The sequence below is a fragment of the Crassostrea angulata genome, chromosome 2 (assembly GCF_025612915.1).
Source record: "Crassostrea angulata isolate pt1a10 chromosome 2, ASM2561291v2, whole genome shotgun sequence".
Lineage (NCBI taxonomy): Eukaryota > Metazoa > Mollusca > Bivalvia > Ostreida > Ostreidae > Magallana > Magallana angulata.
The window spans coordinates 80,460,954-80,482,679 of NC_069112.1; the positions used below are offsets into that span (position 1 = coordinate 80,460,954).

The 21,726-nt window shown below is 29.6% G+C and overlaps 1 protein-coding gene and 1 long non-coding RNA gene across 2 annotated transcripts in view; both read right to left on the bottom strand.

Moving 5' to 3' along the window:
- The window catches only part of LOC128171011 (uncharacterized), a 511,120-nt gene that overhangs the window by 340,399 nt on the left and 148,995 nt on the right, over positions 1-21,726 (bottom strand). The window lies entirely within an intron of this gene.
- LOC128171035 (uncharacterized) lies at positions 132-19,766 on the bottom strand. Its single transcript, XR_008241983.1, has 5 exons — positions 19,448-19,766; positions 5,565-5,645; positions 5,226-5,308; positions 1,444-1,529; positions 132-882 (listed from the first exon to the last, which is right to left on the bottom strand). It is a non-coding gene; the product is annotated as an uncharacterized LOC128171035 (long non-coding RNA).

Sequence of the window (21,726 nt, forward strand, 5' to 3'; positions counted from 1 at the left end):
AAAAACTATCACAGGCCCCTTCTACCTACATGTACATGTATATCACACGCATATACAAGCATCCATCATCTTTCATTTTCAGCCAAAGCTGTATGGTTATTTAAAGACAGAATGACGGAACAACTTCTGAGTAGAGCACTAGTTTTAATGGTGAAATTACAGATTATGATATAAAAATTCATGCAATTATTCACACCAAAATGCTCAATCACATTGATTATTTCTACATAATATTGCAAGGCATATACAAAAACAAGATCATGCATTAGCTAAGCTTATTTCATGCTAGGATCTAGAGGGGGGTCTGAACCCCCCCCCCCCCCCTTGCAAAATTAAAATTTCTTTAAATTACATTATAAAATTACCAAAAATATGCCTCGGACCCCCCCCCCGACAAACTCAAATAACCGTCCGACCCCCCTGGAATTCTTTTTGGATCCGCGCATGTATTTTTTGACGTAGTGATGTTGATACATTAAATAAAAATGAATATCAATGATTATGAAAGTAATTAAGACATTACATTAGACTCTGACTTTTTATTGAGTATTACTAAAACATTTAAATATTAATATGAACAAGGCAATATGATCGTTTAGGAACATTAAAACAGCAAAATATGTACATTGTATAACCCAACTTTCAATGCTACTGAATTTACACGTACATGTACATGTAAAAAGTGTATTAATTCTCTCATATCTTCATTTTTGGGAGAATACATGAAAACCACACGATCAATAAAAAATGTACCAGAGTTTCATTATCATTTCTAAACCAGTATTGATTAAAGCAATATTCATGGCGTAGATTTTTTTTCCGTTGACACTATTGGTCCTCAATCGTCTATCTAGGAAGTTAACCTATGTCTGAACACTGGTGCTGCAACACAAAAATACTTGTCAAAATATAAATTCTGAGAATGGGTTTCATCTCTGTAAAGCAAGACTTTTAAATGTACTTTTTTCAGATTTTATGCAATACTAAAAGGTATCACTACTCACTCTCTCTCTCTGTCTCTCTGTATCTCTGTCTCCCTCTCTCTCTGTCTCTCTCTCTCTCTCTCATAACTATCAATGAAAAACACATGTAGAGGCATTAAGTTTAAAATTCACTTTACACTCTAAATTCACACACTATCTCCCTCTCTATCTATTTTAACTTTTCCCTATCTCTCAATTTTTTTAAAGCCTTATTTCAGTTTTATGCTGTTATCCCTTTTTTACACACATCTAGTGACATTCAGGAAAAGTGTATCAATGATGAATTAACTTCATATTGATAAAAATTAAAAGCAGTTTTCTCTGTATTCTCTTTCTCTTTTTTTTTTATTTCTCCCCTCTCTCTTCATCTCTCTTTATTTCTCTCTCTCTCTCTCTCTTTCTCTCTCTCTCTCTCATGCTTATTTCTTTTTAAGAAATAACATTTAATTTATACATTTACCTTAATATGTATAATCTTAGACAACGGCTTTTCCATGTGAGACAAACACTTTTCTCAGGAAACCTCATTTAGCTTGGATATTTTTCCTGAAAGCATAAGACAACAATAAACATAAAAAAAATATTTTGTTTACTTTGTTTTACTCTTATAAAAAAAGGTTATGTTTTGTTATACAAGGAAGTTTTTAGAAATGTATAATTGACCTTTATAAAAGTGTTCAAACATTGCTGCTGTTGTTATGTTCTACATGATATCTCTCTCTCTCTCTCTCTCTCTCTCTCTCTCTCTCTCTCTCTCTCTCTCTCTCTCATTTGAACACATTTCTTTCAAAAGTCCTCTAACTCCCTCTCTACCTTCTGCGAAATGTCTTTGTTTCTAACTTTGTTTCAATTTCACTGACTCTCTCTCTCTCTCTCTCTCTCTCTCTCTCTCTCTCTCTCTCTCTCTCTCTCTCTCTCTCTCTCTCTCTCTCATTTGAACACATTTCTTTTAAAAGTCCTCTAACTCCCTCTCTACCTTCTGCAAAATGTCTTTGTCTCTAACTTTGTTTCAATTTCACTGACTCTCTCTCTCTCTCTCTCTCTCTCTCTCTCTCTCTCTCTCTCTCTCTCTCTCATTGCCATCACATTAAGTTATTTACACACATGTAGTGACATTCAGGTAAAGTATCTCAATAGAACAAAAATCCCTTGATTTAAACAAAATGTTTTAATAAGTCCTCTAACTTCCTCTCTCTTTTCCGCTTTAATTTCTTTATCTTTAACTTATTTTCTATCAACTTCTTTCTCTCTTTTAAATGAACATTACTTTTCATTATTTACACACACATAGTGAAATTCAGGTAAAGTATCTCAATAAATAAAAAAGAAATTACCTCCTTTGAAGAAAAAGCTGTAAAAAGGCCTCTCACTTCCTCTCTCCCTTTCAATCTAATTATTTTATCTCTTAATTTCTATCAATTTCTCTGACTTTTTCAAACAGACATCACATTTCGTTATTTACACTCATGTAGTGACATTCAGGTCAAATATCTAAATTGAAAAACATGTTTTACTTAAACAAAATGTTAATAATTCCTCTCTCTTCCTCTCTCCCTTTTGATATAATTCCTTTAAATCTATCTTAGTCTCTCTCTCTCTCTCTCTCTCTCTCTCTCTCTCTCTCTCTCAAATTGACATCACATTTAGTTATTTACACGCGTGTAGCGACATTCAGGTAAAGTATCTAAATAGAAAAAATACTTCATTTATACAAAACAGTTGTATTAAGTCTCACTTACTATCTTTCCTCCACTCTAATTTCTTTATCTTATATTTCCTCTCTCTCTCTCTCTCTCTCTCTCTCTCTCTCTCTCTCTCTCTCTCTCTCTCTCTCTCTCATATTAACATCACATTTAGTAATTTACACTCATGTAGTGATATTCAGGCAAAAAAATTCAAAAGAAAAAATTGCTTCATTTGAACAAAAAGTTTTAATACTTCCTCTATCTTTCTCTTTTTCTACCGAACTGATTTCTTTCTCTCTTATTTTCTATTAAATTCTCTCTCTATTTTCCAATTGACATTACATTTAGTTATAAACACACATGTACTGACATTCAGTAAAAGTATCTCAATTAACAACAAAAAATTACCTCCTTTGAAGAAAAAGTTGTAATAAGTCCTCTCACTTCCTCTCTCCCTTTCGATCTAATTCCTTTATCTCTAAATTTATATCTATTTCTCTGACTTTTTTCAAAAAGACATCTCATTTAGTTATTTACACACATGTAATGACATTAAGGTCAAATATCTAAATTGAAAAACATGCTTTATTTAAACAAAATGTTAATAATTCCTCTCCCTTCCTCTCTCCCTTTTGATCTAATTCCTTTAAATCTAACTTAGTGTCTATCAACCTCTCTCTCTCTCTCTCTTTCAAATTGACATCACATTTAGTTATTTACACGCATGTAGTGACATTCAGGTAAAGTATCTAAATAGAAAAATTACTTCATTTATACAAAACAGTTGCATTAAGTCATCTCACTTCCTTTCTTATTTTTTATCTTCTATTTCTTATTGACATCTCTCTCATTCTCTCTCTCTCTCTCTCTCTCTCTCTCTCTCTCATATTAACATCACATTTAGTAATTTACACTCATGTAGTGACATTCAGGCTAAAAATGTCAAATGAAAAAAATTGCTTCATTTGAATAAAAAGTTTTAATACATCCTCTATCTCTCTCTCTCTCTACCAAACTGATTTCTTTCTCTCTTATTTTCTCTCTCTCTCTCTCTCTCTCTCTCTCTCATTCTCTCTCTCTCTCTCTCTCTCTCTCTCTCTCTCTCTCTCTCTCAAATTGCCATTCCATTTAGTTATTAACACACATGTAGTGACATTCAGGTAAAGTCCCCATAGAAAAAAAGTGCTTCACTTAAACAAAAATTTGTAATAAGTCCTCTCACTTTCTCTCTCTCTCTTCTGATTTAATTCTTCTATCTCTAAATTTATATCTATTTCTCTGACTTTTTAAAATACACTTCACATTTACTTATTTACACACATGTAGTGACATTTAGGTAAAATATCTAAATTGAAAAAAAAAATGCTTTATTTTAACAAAATGTTAATAATTCTTCTCCCTTCCTCTCTCCATTCCGATCTAATTCCTTTAAATCAAGCTTAGTTTCTATCAACTTTTCTCTCTCTCCTCTCTAACTTTCTCTCTCTCTCTCTCTCTCTCTCTCTCTCTCTCTCTCTCTCTCTCTCTCTCTCTCTCTCTCTTTCAAATTGACATCACATTAAGTTATTTACATGCATGTAGTGACATTCAGGTAAAGTATCTAAATAGAAAAATTACTTTATTTATACAAAAAGTTGAAATTTGCCATCTCACTTCCTATCTTAATCCCTGTACTCTAATTTCTTCAACTTTTATTTCCTATCAACTTCTCTCTCTCTCTCTCTCTCTCTCTCTCTCTCTCTCTCTCTCTCTCTCTCTCTCTCTCTCTCTAACATTAACACCACATTTAGTTATTTACACTCATGTGGTGACATTCAGGCAAACATTTTTAAAGAAAAAATTGCTTCATTTGAACCAAAAAACATGTCCTCTATCTTCTTCTCTCCCTTCCAATCCGATTTCTTTTTTCATATTTTCTATTAAGTTATCTGTCTCTCTTTTTCAAATTGACATAACATTCAGTTATTTACACACTTGTAGTGACATTCAGGTAAAGTATCTAAATAGAAAAAAATTGCTTCACTTAAAACAAAAAGTTTTAATAAGTCCTCTCACTTCCTCTCTCCCTTCCAATCTAATTCCTTCGTTTCTTATTTTCTATCAAGTTTTCTGACTTTTTTTCAAATAGACATTACATTTAGTTATTTACACATATGTAGTGACATTCATGTATTATATCCAAATAGCAAAAATGCTTCATTTTTTTCCAATAATTCCCCTCTCTCTTCCTCTCTCCCTTCCAATCTAATTCCTTTAAATCAAACTTAGTGTCTATCGACTTCTCTCTCTCTCTTTCAAATTGACATCACATTTAGTTATTTACACGCATGTAGTGACATTCAGGTAAAATATCTAAATAGAAAAATTACTTCATTTATACAAATTAGTTGTATTAAGTCATCTCACTATTTCTCCCCTTCAATCTAATTCTCTCTCTCTCTCTCTCTCACTCTCTTTCTCTCTCACACACACACACACACACATAGCATTTCTCTTTTTCTGTTATTATTTGTTATAGTTAGTTGTTTGCAATAAGTAACAAAAATTATACTGATACCTTCAAAAGCATCATTTTAAACATCTGCATCAAAAAACATATCAGTCATTGTCTGCAGATGCTTTCCATTTTGGGCCATTTCTCTTAAAAGAAAATGTAGAAAAATTTCAGATATGCATAGTATCATTCACAATTAATTGTTCATTCTTAATTTCTTAATAATCATATATATTGTATACAGTAATATATAATTATATAAAGAATTTAATTCAGCTCACTCAGATCAAATGTAAAAGTATTACTCATAGACACTAAAGTAAAAATAAAGCTTCTTTCTCTTCTATATCCCTCTTTCTTTTTTTTGTGTTTGTTTACAGTAAGAAAAAAATTGTTCATTACCTGGAAAAGCACAATATCCAACATCTACATCATAAGGCACATCAGTCACTATTTGCAAACAAAATTTTTGGTTTTGAGTCTCTAAAAGAAAATGTAAAAAAGAAGATTAATATTGGTTACATGTTGAGTTCATTAATGCAACGAAATAATCACCGTGAGTATATAAAATAATCCTTTTGTAAAGTATTGGACCCCCATGAGGAAACCAATATCTTTTGCTTTTAACTTGAAAAAATCAGTATACATTATGTACATGTAATTGATTATTAAAAAAAAACAACCTATATCACCATTATAGTTTAAATAAAAATCCTTTCCTATTAAACTAAATAGACCTCCATGAGGACACCCATGCTTTTCATTTCAGCGTTAAAAATTCAGTTTACTTATTCACTCCAAAAACCTCATAAATATTCTCGGATCTTTACATCTACCCTGATTTGTCTTAAATTACATTAACACTAAGAAATATTCACCATTAGTTTAAGTAAAAATCCTTTCCTGTTGAACTTAGAACCCCATGAGTAAATTTATACTTTTAATTTTAACGCTACACATTCAGTATACTTGATCACTAAGGAAACTCCCTAAATTTATATAAATCAATATTTGTGCCCTTATTTATACTAAATTACACAAATACTATGTAATAATTACCATTAGTTTGAGTAAAAATCCTTTCCTATTGAACTTAGACCCCCATGAGGAAAATCATTCTTTTCATTTTAACATTATAAAATCAGTAAACTAAATCACTTAGGAAACCCCTTAAATCATTTTCAATCAATATTTGTACCCTAATTAATCCTAAATTACACTAATACTAAGAAAAAATAACCATTAGTGTAAGTAAAAATCCTTTCCTGTTGAACTTACCCCCCATGAAGAAACCCACACTTTTCATTTTAACGTTCTAAACTCAGTATACTTAATCACATAGGAAACCCCTTAAATCTTTTTCAATCAATATTTGTACCATAATTTATCTTTAATTACACTAAAACTAAAAAATTATCACCACTAGTTTAGGTAAAATCCTTTCCTGTTAAATTTAGACTCCCATGAGGAAACCCATAATATTCATTCAACGTTCTAAAATCAGTATACTTATTCACTTCGGAAACACCCTAAATATTTTTCAGTCAATATTTATTCCCTAATTTATACTTTATGACTTTTTTTATTACATAAACACTAAGAAAAAATAACCATTGGTTTAAGTCAAAATCCATTCCTGTTGAACTTGGACTCCCATGAGGAAATTCATACTTTTCATTTTAATGTTATAAAATCAGTATACTTAATCACTAAGGAAACCCTTAATTCTTTTTCAATCAATATTTGTACCCTAATTTATCCTAAACTACATTAACACTTAGAAATAATCACCATTAGTTTAAGTAAAAGTTCTTTCCTATTGAACTTAGACCCCCATGAGGAAAACCATACTTTTTATTTTAACATTCTAAAATCAGTATGTTTTTACTTAGGAAACCCCATAAAAAATTTTTCAGTCAATTTTGGTACCCTAATTTATTCTAAATTACACTAATGCTAAGAAATATTCATCATTAGTATAAGTAAAAATTCTTAACTATTGAACTTGGACTCCCTTGAGGAAACCCATAATTTTCATTTTAACGTTCTAAAATCAGTATACAGCTTATTCACTTAGAAAACCCCTAAAATCTTTCTCAATCAATTTTTGTACCCTAATTTATCCTAAACTACATTAACAATAAGAAATAATCACCATTAGTTTAAGTAAAAGTTCTTTCCTATTGAACTTAGACCCCATTGAGGAAAACCATATACTTTTTATTTTAACGTTCTAAAATCAGTATGTTTTCTATGGTGGCATATCTCTGCCCCTTGTGTGCAAGTTATTTTTCTCTTAATTATGTTGACATGCAAGATAAATATGTTGACATGTAAGATAGTTATGTCAACATGCAACATAACTATGTTGACATGCAAGAAAACTGCAATCAAATAAGAGTTATAAAAAATCTCAAATATTGCCAACATGCGACATCCAAGATACTAGATACGCTACCTATTGATGTCAACATGCAACTTATTTATGTTAACATGCAAGATAAATATGCTAACATGCAACTTAGTTATGTTAACATGCAACTTATTTATGTTGACATGCAACTTATTTATGTCACCATGCAACTTAGTTATGTTAACATGCAAGATAAATATGTTGACATGCAACATATTTATGTCAACATGCAACTTAGTTATGTTGACATGCAACTTATAAGTTGCATGTCGACATATTTATCTCGCATGTGAACATAACTAAGTTGCATGTTGACATATTCATCTCGCATGTCGACATAAGTAAATTGCATGTTGACAAAAATAAGTTGCATGTCAGCATATTTATCTTGCATGTTAACATAAATAAGTTGCATGTCGACATAAAAAGGTAGCATCTAGCATCTTGGATGTCACAGGTGGGCGATATTTAAGATTTTTTTAGATTTCGTATAATTTATAGCAGATTGCAATTTCTTCCATGTCAACATAGTTATATTGCATGTTGACATAACTATCTTGCATGTCAACATATTTATCTTGCATGTCAACATATTTGATAGAAAAATAACTTGCACACAAGGGGCAGAGATATGCCACCATAGTTTTCACTTAGGAAACCCCTTAAATTTCTTTTCAGTCAATATTTGTACTCTAATTTATCCTAAATTACACTTATAGTAAGAAATATTCATCATTAGTATAAGTAAAAATCCTTTCCTATTAAACTTGGACTCCCATGAGGAAACCCATAATTTTAATTTAAACGTTATGAATTCAGTATAGTTATTTACTTAGGAAACCCCTTAAATCTTCTTCAATCAATATTTGTATCCTAATTTATCCTAAACTACACTATAATGTTAGAAATAATCATCATTAGTTTAAGTAAAAATCCTTTCCTATTGAACTTAGACCCCCATGAGAAAACTCATACTTTTCATTTTAACGCTTTTAAATCAGTATACTAAATCACTTAGTAAACCCCTTAAATCTTTTTCAATCAATAATTGTACCCTTATTTATCCTAAATTACACTAATACTAAGAAATAATCACCATTAGTGTAAGTTAAATCCTTTTCTGTTAAATTTAGACTCCCATGAGGAAACCAATAATTTTCATTTTAACATTATAAAATCAATATACTTGATCACTTAGGACACCCCCTAAATCTTTTCCAATCAATGTTTGTGCCCTAATTTATCTTAAATTACACTAATACTATGAATTAATCATCATTAGTTTAAGTAAAAATCCTTTCCTATTGAACTTAGACTTCCATAAGGAAACCCTTCATTTTCATTTTAACGTTCTAAAATCAGTATAGTATTTATTTAGGAACCCCCCCCCTAAATTTTTTAAATCAATATTTGTATCCTAATTTATCCTAAATTACACTAATACTAAGAAATAATCACCATTAGTTTAAGTAAAAATCTTTTTTTTATTGAACTTAGACTCCCATGAAGAAACCCATAATTTTAATTTAAACGTTATGAATTCAGTATACATATTCGTTTAGGAAACCATCTAAATCTTTTTCAATCAATAGTTGTACCCTAATTTATCCTAAACTACACTAATGTTAAGAAATAATCATCATTAGTTTAAGTAAAAACCCTTTCCTATTGAACTTAGACCCCCATGAGGAAACTTATATTTTTCATTTTAACGCTCTTAAATCAGTATACTAAATCACTTAGGAAACCCCTTAAATCTTTTTCAATCAATATTTGTACCTCAATTTATTCTAAATTACACTAATACTAAGAAATAATCACCATTAGTGTAAGTTAAATCCTTTTCTGTTAAATTTAGACTCCCATGAGGAAACCAATAATTTTCATTTTAACGTTATAAAATCAATATACTTGATCAATTAGGACACCCCCTAAATCTTTTCCAATCAATGTTTGTGCCCTAATTTATCTTAAATTACACTAATACTATGAATTAATCATCATTAGTTTAAGTAAAAATCCTTTCCTATTGAACTTAGACTTCCATAAGGAAACCCTTCATTTTCATTTTAACGTTCTAAAATCAGTATAGTATTTATTTAGGAAACCCCCCCTAAATTTTTTAAATCAATATTTGTATCCTAATTTATCTTAAATTACACTAATACTAAGAAATAATCGCCAATAGTTTAAGTAAAAATCCTTTCCTATTGAACTTAGACTCCCATGAAGAAACCCATAATTTTAATTTAAACGTTATGAATTCAGTATTGTTATTCACTTAGGACACCCCCTAAATCTTTTTCAATCAATAGTTGTACCCTAATTTATCCTAAACTACACCATAATTTTAAGAAATAATCATCATTAGTTTAAGTAAAAACCCTTTCCTATTGAACTTAGACCCCCATGAGGAAACTTATATTTTTCATTTTAACGCTCTTAAATCAGTATACTAAATCACTTAGGAAACCCCTTAAATCTTTTTCAATCAATATTTGTACCCTAGCTAATTTATCCTAAATTACACTAATACTAAGAAATAATCACCATTAGTGTAGGTTAAATCCTTTTCTGTTAAACTAAGACTCCGATGAGGAAACCCATACATTTCATTTTAAAGTTATAAAATCAGTATACTTGATCACTTAGGAAACCCCTTAAATCTTTTCCAATCAATGTTTGTGCCCTAATTTATCTTAAATTACACTAATATTATGAATTAATCATCATTAGTTTAAGTAAAAATCCTTTCCTATTGAACTTAGACTTCCATAAGGAAACCCTTCATTTTCATTTTAACGTTCTAAAATCAGTATAGTATTTATTTAGGAAACCCCCCCCCCCCTAAATTTTTTAAATCAATATTTGTATCCTAATTTATCCTAAATTACACTAATACTAAGAAATAATCACCATTAGTTTAAGTAAAAATCTTTTTTTTATTGAACTTAGACTCCCATGAAGAAACCCATAATTTTAATTTAAACGTTATGAATTCAGTATACATATTCACTTAGGAAACCATCTAAATCTTTTTCAATCAATATTTGTACCCTAATTTATCCTAAACTACACTAATGTTAAGAAATAATCATCAATAGTTTAAGTAAAAATCCTTTCCCATTGAACTTAGACCCTCATGAGGAAACTTATATTTTTCATTTTAACGCTCTTAAATCAGTATACTAAATCACTTAGTAAACCCCTTAAATCTTTTTCAATCAATAATTGTACCCTTATTTATCCTAAATTACACTAATACTAAGAAATAATCACCATTAGTGTAAGTTAAATCCTTTTCTGTTAAATTTAGACTCCCATGAGGAAACCAATAATTTTCAATTTAACATTATAAAATCAGTATACTTGATCACTTAGGACACCCCTTAAATCTTTTTCAATCAATATTTGTACCCTAATTTATCTTAAATAACACTAATACTATGAATTAATCATCATTAGTTTAAGTAAAAATCCTTTCCTATTGAACTTAGACTTCCATAAGGAAACCCTTCATTTTCATTTTAACGTTCTAAAATCAGTATAGTATTTATTTAGGAAACCCCCACTAAATTTTTTAAATCAATATTTGTATCCTAATTTATCTTAAATTACACTAATACTAAGAAATAATCGCCAATAGTTTAAGTAAAAATCCTTTCCTATTGAACTTAGACTCCCATGAAGAAACCAATAATTTTAATTTAAACGTTATAAATTCAGTATACATATTCACTTAGGACACCCCCTAAATCTTTTTCAATCAATAGTTGTACCCTAATTTATCCTAAACTACACTAATGTTAAGAAATAATCATCATTAGTTTAAGTAAAAACCCTTTCCTATTGAACTTAGACACCCATAAGGAAACTTATATTTTTCATTTTAACGCTCTTAAATCAGTATACTAAATCACTTAGGAAACCCCTTAAATCTTTTTCAATCAATATTTGTACCCTAATTTATCCTAAATTACACTAATATTAAGAAATAATCACCATTAGTATAGGTTAAATCCTTTTCTGTTAAACTAAGACTCCGATGAGGAAACCCATACATTTCATTTTAACGTTATAAAATCAGTATACTTGATCAATTAGGACACCCCCTAAATCTTTTTCAATCAATATTTGTACCCTAATTTATCCTAAATTACACTAATACTATGAATTAATCATCATTAGTTTAAGTAAAAATCCTTTCCTATTGAACTTAGACTTCCATAAGGAAACCCTTCATTTTCATTTTAACGTTCTAAAATCAGTATAGTATTTATTTAGGAAACCCCCCCTAAATTTTTTAAATCAATATTTGTATCCTAATTTATCTTAAATTACACTAATACTAAGAAATAATCGCCAATAGTTTAAGTAAAAATCCTTTCCTATTGAACTTAGACTCCCATGAAGAAACCCATAATTTTAATTTAAACGTTATGAATTCAGTATTGTTATTCACTTAGGACACCCCCTAAATCTTTTTCAATCAATAGTTGTACCCTAATTTATCCTAAACTACACCATAATGTTAAGAAATAATCATCATTAGTTTAAGTAAAAACCCTTTCCTATTGAACTTAGACCCCCATGAGGAAACTTATATTTTTCATTTTAACGCTCTTAAATCAGTATACTAAATCACTTAGGAAACCCCTTAAATCTTTTTCAATCAATATTTGTACCCTAGCTAATTTATCCTAAATTACACTAATACTAAGAAATAATCACCATTAGTGTAGGTTAAATCCTTTTCTGTTAAACTAAGACTCCGATGAGGAAACCCATACATTTCATTTTAAAGTTATAAAATCAGTATACTTGATCACTTAGGAAACCCCTTAAATCTTTTCCAATCAATGTTTGTGCCCTTATTTATCTTAAATTACACTAATATTATGAATTAATCATCATTAGTTTAAGTAAAAATCCTTTCCTATTGAACTTAGACTTCCATAAGGAAACCCTTCATTTTCATTTTAACGTTCTAAAATCAGTATAGTATTTATTTAGGAAACCCCCCCCCCCCCTAAATTTTTTAAATCAATATTTGTATCCTAATTTATCCTAAATTACACTAATACTAAGAAATAATCACCATTAGTTTAAGTAAAAATCTTTTTTTTATTGAACTTAGACTCCCATGAAGAAACCCATAATTTTAATTTAAACGTTATGAATTCAGTATACATATTCACTTAGGAAACCATCTAAATCTTTTTCAATCAATATTTGTACCCTAATTTATCCTAAACTACACTAATGTTAAGAAATAATCATCAATAGTTTAAGTAAAAATCCTTTCCCATTGAACTTAGACCCCCATGAGGAAACTTATATTTTTCATTTTAACGCTCTTAAATCAGTATACTAAATCACTTAGTAAACCCCTTAAATCTTTTTCAATCAATAATTGTACCCTTATTTATCCTAAATTACACTAATACTAAGAAATAATCACCATTAGTGTAAGTTAAATCCTTTTCTGTTAAATTTAGACTCCCATGAGGAAACCAATAATTTTCAATTTAACATTATAAAATCAGTATACTTGATCACTTAGGACACCCCTTAAATCTTTTTCAATCAATATTTGTACCCTAATTTATCTTAAATAACACTAATACTATGAATTAATCATCATTAGTTTAAGTAAAAATCCTTTCCTATTGAACTTAGACTTCCATAAGGAAACCCTTCATTTTCATTTTAACGTTCTAAAATCAGTATAGTATTTATTTAGGAACCCCCCCCCTAAATTTTTTAAATCAATATTTGTATCCTAATTTATCTTAAATTACACTAATACTAAGAAATAATCGCCAATAGTTTAAGTAAAAATCCTTTCCTATTGAACTTAGACTCCCATGAAGAAACCCATAATTTTAATTTAAACGTTATAAATTCAGTATACATATTCACTTAGGACACCCCCTAAATCTTTTTCAATCAATAGTTGTACCCTAATTTATCCTAAACTACACTAATGTTAAGAAATAATCATCATTAGTTTAAGTAAAAACCCTTTCCTATTGAACTTAGACCCCCATGAGGAAACTTATATTTTTCATTTTAACGCTCTTAAATCAGTATACTAAATCACTTAGGAAACCCCTTAAATCTTTTTCAATCAATATTTGTACCCTAATTTATCCTAAATTACACTAATATTAAGAAATAATCACCATTAGTATAGGTTAAATCCTTTTCTGTTAAACTAAGACTCCGATGAGGAAACCCATACATTTCATTTTAACGTTATAAAATCAGTATACTTGATCAATTAGGACACCCCCTAAATCTTTTTCAATCAATATTTGTACCCTAATTTATCCTAAATTACACTAATACTATGAATTAATCATCATTAGTTTAAGTAAAAATCCTTTCCTATTGAACTTAGACTTCCATAAGGAAACCCTTCATTTTCATTTTAACGTTCTAAAATCAGTATAGTATTTATTAAGGAAACCCCCCCTAAATTTTTTAAATCAATATTTGTATCCTAATTTATCTTAAATTACACTAATACTAAGAAATAATCGCCAATAGTTTAAGTAAAAATCCTTTCCTATTGAACTTAGACTCCCATGAAGAAACCCATAATTTTAATTTAAACGTTATAAATTCAGTATACATATTCACTTAGGACACCCCCTAAATCTTTTTCAATCAATAGTTGTACCCTAATTTATCCTAAACTACACTAATGTTAAGAAATAATCATCATTAGTTTAAGTAAAAACCCTTTCCTATTGAACTTAGACCCCCATGAGGAAACTTATATTTTTCATTTTAACGCTCTTAAATCAGTATACTAAATCACTTAGGAAACCCCTTAAATCTTTTTCAATCAATATTTGTACCCTAATTTATCCTAAATTACACTAATATTAAGAAATAATCACCATTAGTATAGGTTAAATCCTTTTCTGTTAAACTAAGACTCCGATGAGGAAACCCATACATTTCATTTTAACGTTATAAAATCAGTATACTTGATCAATTAGGACACCCCCTAAATCTTTTTCAATCAATATTTGTACCCTAATTTATCCTAAATTACACTAATACTAAGAAATAATCACCATTAGTTTAAGTAAAAATCTTTTTTTTATTGAACTTAGACTCCCATGAAGAAACCCATAATTTTAATTTAAACGTTATGAATTCAGTATACATATTCACTTAGGAAACCATCTAAATCTTTTTCAATCAATATTTGTACCCTAATTTATCCTAAACTACACTAATGTTAAGAAATAATCATCAATAGTTTAAGTAAAAATCCTTTCCCATTGAACTTAGACCCCCATGAGGAAACTTATATTTTTCATTTTAACGCTCTTAAATCAGTATACTAAATCACTTAGTAAACCCCTTAAATCTTTTTCAATCAATAATTGTACCCTTATTTATCCTAAATTACACTAATACTAAGAAATAATCACCATTAGTGTAAGTTAAATCCTTTTCTGTTAAATTTAGACTCCCATGAGGAAACCAATAATTTTCAATTTAACATTATAAAATCAGTATACTTGATCACTTAGGACACCCCTTAAATCTTTTTCAATCAATATTTGTACCCTAATTTATCTTAAATAACACTAATACTATGAATTAATCATCATTAGTTTAAGTAAAAATCCTTTCCTATTGAACTTAGACTTCCATAAGGAAACCCTTCATTTTCATTTTAACGTTCTAAAATCAGTATAGTATTTATTTAGGAACCCCCCCCCTAAATTTTTTAAATCAATATTTGTATCCTAATTTATCTTAAATTACACTAATACTAAGAAATAATCGCCAATAGTTTAAGTAAAAATCCTTTCCTATTGAACTTAGACTCCCATGAAGAAACCCATAATTTTAATTTAAACGTTATAAATTCAGTATACATATTCACTTAGGACACCCCCTAAATCTTTTTCAATCAATAGTTGTACCCTAATTTATCCTAAACTACACTAATGTTAAGAAATAATCATCATTAGTTTAAGTAAAAACCCTTTCCTATTGAACTTAGACCCCCATGAGGAAACTTATATTTTTCATTTTAACGCTCTTAAATCAGTATACTAAATCACTTAGGAAACCCCTTAAATCTTTTTCAATCAATATTTGTACCCTAATTTATCCTAAATTACACTAATATTAAGAAATAATCACCATTAGTATAGGTTAAATCCTTTTCTGTTAAACTAAGACTCCGATGAGGAAACCCATACATTTCATTTTAACGTTATAAAATCAGTATACTTGATCAATTAGGACACCCCCTAAATCTTTTTCAATCAATATTTGTACCCTAATTTATCCTAAATTACACTAATACTATGAATTAATCATCATTAGTTTAAGTAAAAATCCTTTCCTATTGAACTTAGACTTCCATAAGGAAACCCTTCATTTTCATTTTAACGTTCTAAAATCAGTATAGTATTTATTAAGGAAACCCCCCCTAAATTTTTTAAATCAATATTTGTATCCTAATTTATCTTAAATTACACTAATACTAAGAAATAATCGCCAATAGTTTAAGTAAAAATCCTTTCCTATTGAACTTAGACTCCCATGAAGAAACCCATAATTTTAATTTAAACGTTATGAATTCAGTATTGTTATTCATTTAGGACACCATGGCCCCTAAATCTTTTTCAATCAATAGTTGTACCCTAATTTATCCTAAACTACACTATAATGTTAAGAAATAATCATCATTAGTTTAAGTAAAAACCCTTTCCTATTGAACTTAGACCCCCATGAGGAAACTTATATTTTTCATTTTAACGCTCTTAAATCAGTATACTAAATCACTTAGGAAACCCTTTAAATCTTTTTCAATCAATATTTGTACCCTAATTTATCCTAAATTACACTAATACTAAGAAATAATCACCATTAGTGTAGGTTAAATCCTTTTCTGTTAAACTAAGACTCCGATGAGGAAACCCATACATTTCATTTTAAAGTTATAAAATCAGTATACTTGATCACTTAGGAAACCCCTTAAATCTTTTCCAATCAATGTTTGTGCCCTAATTTGTCTTAAATTACACTAATACTATGAATTAATCATCATTAGTTTAAGTAAAAATCCTTTCCTATTGAACTTAGACTTCCATAAGGAAACCCTTCATTTTCATTTTAACGTTCTAAAATCAGTATAGTATTTATTTAGGAAACCCCCCCCCCCCCCTAAATTTTTTAAATCAATATTTGTATCCTAATTTATCCTAAATTACACTAATTCTAAGAAATAATCACCATTAGTTTAAGTAAAAATCTTTTTTTTATTGAACTTAGACTCCCATGAAGAAACCCATAATTTTAATTTAAACGTTATCATATTCACTTAGGAAACCATCTAAATCTTTTTCAATCAATATTTGTACCCTAATTTATCCTAAACTACACTAATGTTAAGAAATAATCATCAATAGTTTAAGTAAAAATCCTTTCCCATTGAACTTAGACCCCCATGAGGAAACTTATATTTTTCATTTTAACGCTCTTAAATCAGTATACTAAATCACTTAGTAAACCCCTTAAATCTTTTTCAATCAATAATTGTACCCTTATTTATCCTAAATTACACTAATACTAAGAAATAATCACCATTAGTGTAAGTTAAATCCTTTTCTGTTAAATTTAGACTCCCATGAGGAAACCAATAATTTTCATTTTAACATTATAAAATCAGTATACTTGATCACTTAGGACACCCCCTAAATCTTTTTCAATCAATATTTGTACCCTAATTTATCCTAAATTACACTAATACTATGGATTAATCATCATTAGTTTAAGTAAAAGTCCTTTCCTATTGAACTTAGACTTCCATAAGGAAACCCTTCATTTTCATTTTAACGTTCTAAAATCAGTATAGTATTTATTTAGGAAACCCCCCCTAAATTTTTTAAATCAATATTTGTATCCTAATTTATCTTAAATTACACTAATACTAAGAAATAATCGCCAATAGTTTAAGTAAAAATCCTTTCCTATTGAACTTAGACTCCCATGAAGAAACCCATAATTTTAATTTAAACGTTATGAATTCAGTATTGTTATTCACTTATGACACCCCCTAAATCTTTTTCAATCAATAGTTGTACCCTAATTTATCCTAAACTACACTAATGTTAAGAAATAATCATCATTAGTTTAAGTAAAAACCCTTTCCTATTGAACTTAGACACCCATGAGGAAACTTATATTTTTCATTTTAACGCTCTTAAATCAGTATACTAAATCACTTAGGAAACCCCTTAAATCTTTTTCAATCAATATTTGTACCCTAATTTATCCTAAATTACACTAATACTAAGAAATAATCACCATTAGTATAGGTTAAATCCTTTTCTGTTAAACTAAGACTCCGATGAGGAAACCCATACATTTCATTTTAACGATATAAAATCAGTATACTTGATCACTTAGGACACCCCCTAAATCTTTTTCAATCAATATTTGTACCCTAATTTATCCTAAATTACACTAATACTATGAATTAATCATCATTTGTTTAAGTAAAAATCCTTTCCTATTGAACTTAGACTTCCATAAGGAAACCCTTCATTTTCATTTTAACGTTCTAAAATCAGTATGGTATTTATTTAGGAAACCCCCCCCCCCTAAATTTTTTAAATCAATATCTGTAAGCTAATTTATCTTAAATTTCACTAATACTAAGGAATAATCACCATTAGTTGAAGTAAAAATCCTTTTTTATTGAACTTAGACTCCCATGAAGAAACCCATAATTTTAATTTAAACGTTATGAATTCAGTATACTTATTCACTTAGGAAACCATCTAAATCTTTTTCAATCAATATTTGTACCCTAATTTATCCTAAACTTCACTAATGTTAAGAAATAATCATCAATAGTTTAAGTAAAAATCCTTTCCTATTGAACACAACACAAGACCCCAATGAGGAAACCTGTACTTTTCATTTTAACGTTCTAAAATCAATCTGTACACTTAATCACTTAGGAAACCCTCTAAATCTTTTTGGATCATTATCTGTACCCAAATTTATCTCAGATCGTACTAATATTAAGAAATAATCACCATTAGCTTAAGTAAATATCATTTATTTTGAAATTTAACCCCATGAGAAAACTCATACTTTTCATTTTAATAATAAAAATCAGTATTTCCTACTAAATCACTTTTTTAAAGTAACTTTTCCTAATATGTTTCTATTAATATAATTATGTAACGTAATTCATCCGTATTTTTAATGAAATTGTACAATTGAAAAGGTATATCAATCAAGTACATGTATGTGGAAACAGCATAACGATTCCACAGAACACAGCATTATGATTTTTAGAAAGATAGAGGAAATTAGGATTAAAAGTTGGCAATGTTTACAGAATGTTTTTAAACAGGTATTATGATAAAAGCTATGCTGTTTGAGGTTAAAAGATCACATATTTTGCTTTTAATACATATTATTTATTTAAAAGAATTAAATATAGACGCAGTGTTAACCAGTTGGGAAAAAATACCGCTAAATTGAGGAAATATCACCTATTTCTGATTAGGAATGGGGCCGAATTTCGGCCACTATGAAGGTACTGATATATCCCTTAAAATATAAGTAGTAATCTGTTCCATAATTAAATAAATCTTGAAATAAAATAGACACATTTTAATTCTAAATAAGTTACGTTCCCTTCTTTGATTATGAATATGGCATTCGCATGATGTCAAAATTAGATCTCGTGTTCTCTTATCAGTGAAAAACTTAACAGGAAAGACAATGCCTGACCTTGTTATAGTCGTTTACCAGATTTATCTATTAGAATAGAATGATATAATTCCCTAGATATCGAAGAAAAAATGATACTTACTGTAAACAATTATTTCCATCTTTGAGTAGGAAGTTCCGATTGCGCATGCGCTATTTATATCCAATGGAGGAAAGTGTGTAAAGTACTCTTATGGACTCCACGATGCGTGTAAAAAAAATCCACATACACACCGGAAACCCAAACATAGTACAATTTTATATTTTTTGAATCAAGTACGATGAGAAATAACGTTTCCGAACGATTTTACTTCCCACTACACGGGTGCATGTAGTGGGAAGAAAAAATGTAGTGGGATAAAACGTGTGTATTCATACTCGTGTAGTGGTATTCAGGTGCTTACAAACACACACACACACACACACACACACACACACACACACACACACACACACACACACACTCTCTCTCTTTCTCTCTCTCTCTCTCTCTCTCTCTCTCTCTCTCTCTCTCTCTCTCTAGATATTTAGTATTTTCAGACATTCTCAAGGAAATACACATGCTCTTTCTCCCAGTCCTACCCACATATATGCCAGCTTTCAGTGTCTATTTCTGTATCATACATATGTATGTTCACCCTCCTTCTCTCTCTCTCTCTCTCTCTCTCTCTCTCTCTCTTAGACATTTAGTATTTGCAGACATTCTCTGCCAAGGAAATACGCATGCTCTTTCTCCCAGTCTTACCCAAATATATGCCAGCTTTCTGTGTCTATTTTTCTCGCATACAGATGTATGTTCCCACCCCTCTCTCTCTTTCTACCATTTGTTTAACATGTACTCTTGCTCTTTTTCTCCCACTCTCTGCCTCTCTCTCCAAAATATGTACTTTCTCCCTCTCTCTCTCATTCACTTTTCTAGCAAACATGTACTCTTGCTCTCTCTATCTCTGTTATTCTTCATTATACATTATCTCTTTCTCTCATTTTCTCTCAAATGTTTACTATTTTCAGACATTCTCTGCTAAGGATATAGAAGAGTTCTTTGTTCCAGTCCTTTCAACATGTATTACCTGCCTTTGGTGTATTATATCCCTCTCAATGAGACCTATGTACATACTATCTTTCTCTCTCTCTCTCTTTTTCTCTCTCTCTTTCTCTCTCTCTCTCTCTTTCTGATTTTTTCTGCTAAATTTATACTCTGTTTTCTTTGTTCCTTTCTCCAACATAACCATGACTTAGTTTTAGGTCTGTTTAAGAAAAGTATGCTTACCCAAAATTTGCATTTTGTCTGATCCTATTATAACTTTTTTGTGGAATGTGCCACTATCTAAACTGAGCTCTTATTTTATACAATGGATAATTTATAAACTACATGTAAAATGCAGTTTTGTCTTTATCCCAGGTAGAGAACAGACTTTAACTGTTTGACTAACTAATATGAACTCTCTTTCTCTCTCTCTCTCTCTCTCTTTCTTTCTCTCTCTCTCTCTTTCTCTCTCTCTCTCTCTCTCTCTCTCTCAGCTCAACTCTTGTACTCTTGCTGCTTTTACTTTTTTAATATATGTAAAATGGGAACTTTCCAAATATGAGGTTATTTATATTAACTACTGGCCTATGATATATTATCGGCTATCCCCCTCACCCTGGCTGATTGTTTGAATCTCTCCCAAGAAGATAATTAAACAATATCCCAGCCCTGACATTACCACTAGGATATGTTATTCTTTTTTACAGATCTATCATCAAATGGGGATGAGGGCAATAGTTATATTGTCAGTTCATTGGTATAAAATTGATGCAGTCCTCGACCTAGGCCTTCGGGCAACAGATCTTACCCCAGGACTAACACAATGACTACTGCCCTCATACCCATTTAAAAGATGAATACTATAATGTCTATGAATGACACACGACAACGAACTTGTGATAGCAATGGGTCTCCTGAATGACTCAGGTGACCTAAAATTACAAAGTATAGCTACACAAACATAGTGATTTTACAGGAATACTAAACATAGTGATTTTACAGGAATACTATATAGCTACACAAACATAGTGATATTACATGAATACTATACCACATGAACTCTTTCTTTGCTCCATCAGTCCACTCTTTATTGATACACAAGGAACCTGCAAAGAGACCTCAAACTATTATACTGTTATTTTCTTAATACATGTATATGTTCAAGTTTCAAAACCTATTGTCTTTTTTAATAAGTTTACGAGATTGATGCAGAGCAAAATCAATACACATATCTAAAATGCTATGTTAAAGACAAGCTAATACTGTGAAGATGAGTTAATAAAGTCAAGTCTCCGATATCCGGTCAATCCTTTTTTTTTTGCCTTATTGCCATAGCAACGGATGTCAATTTTCAT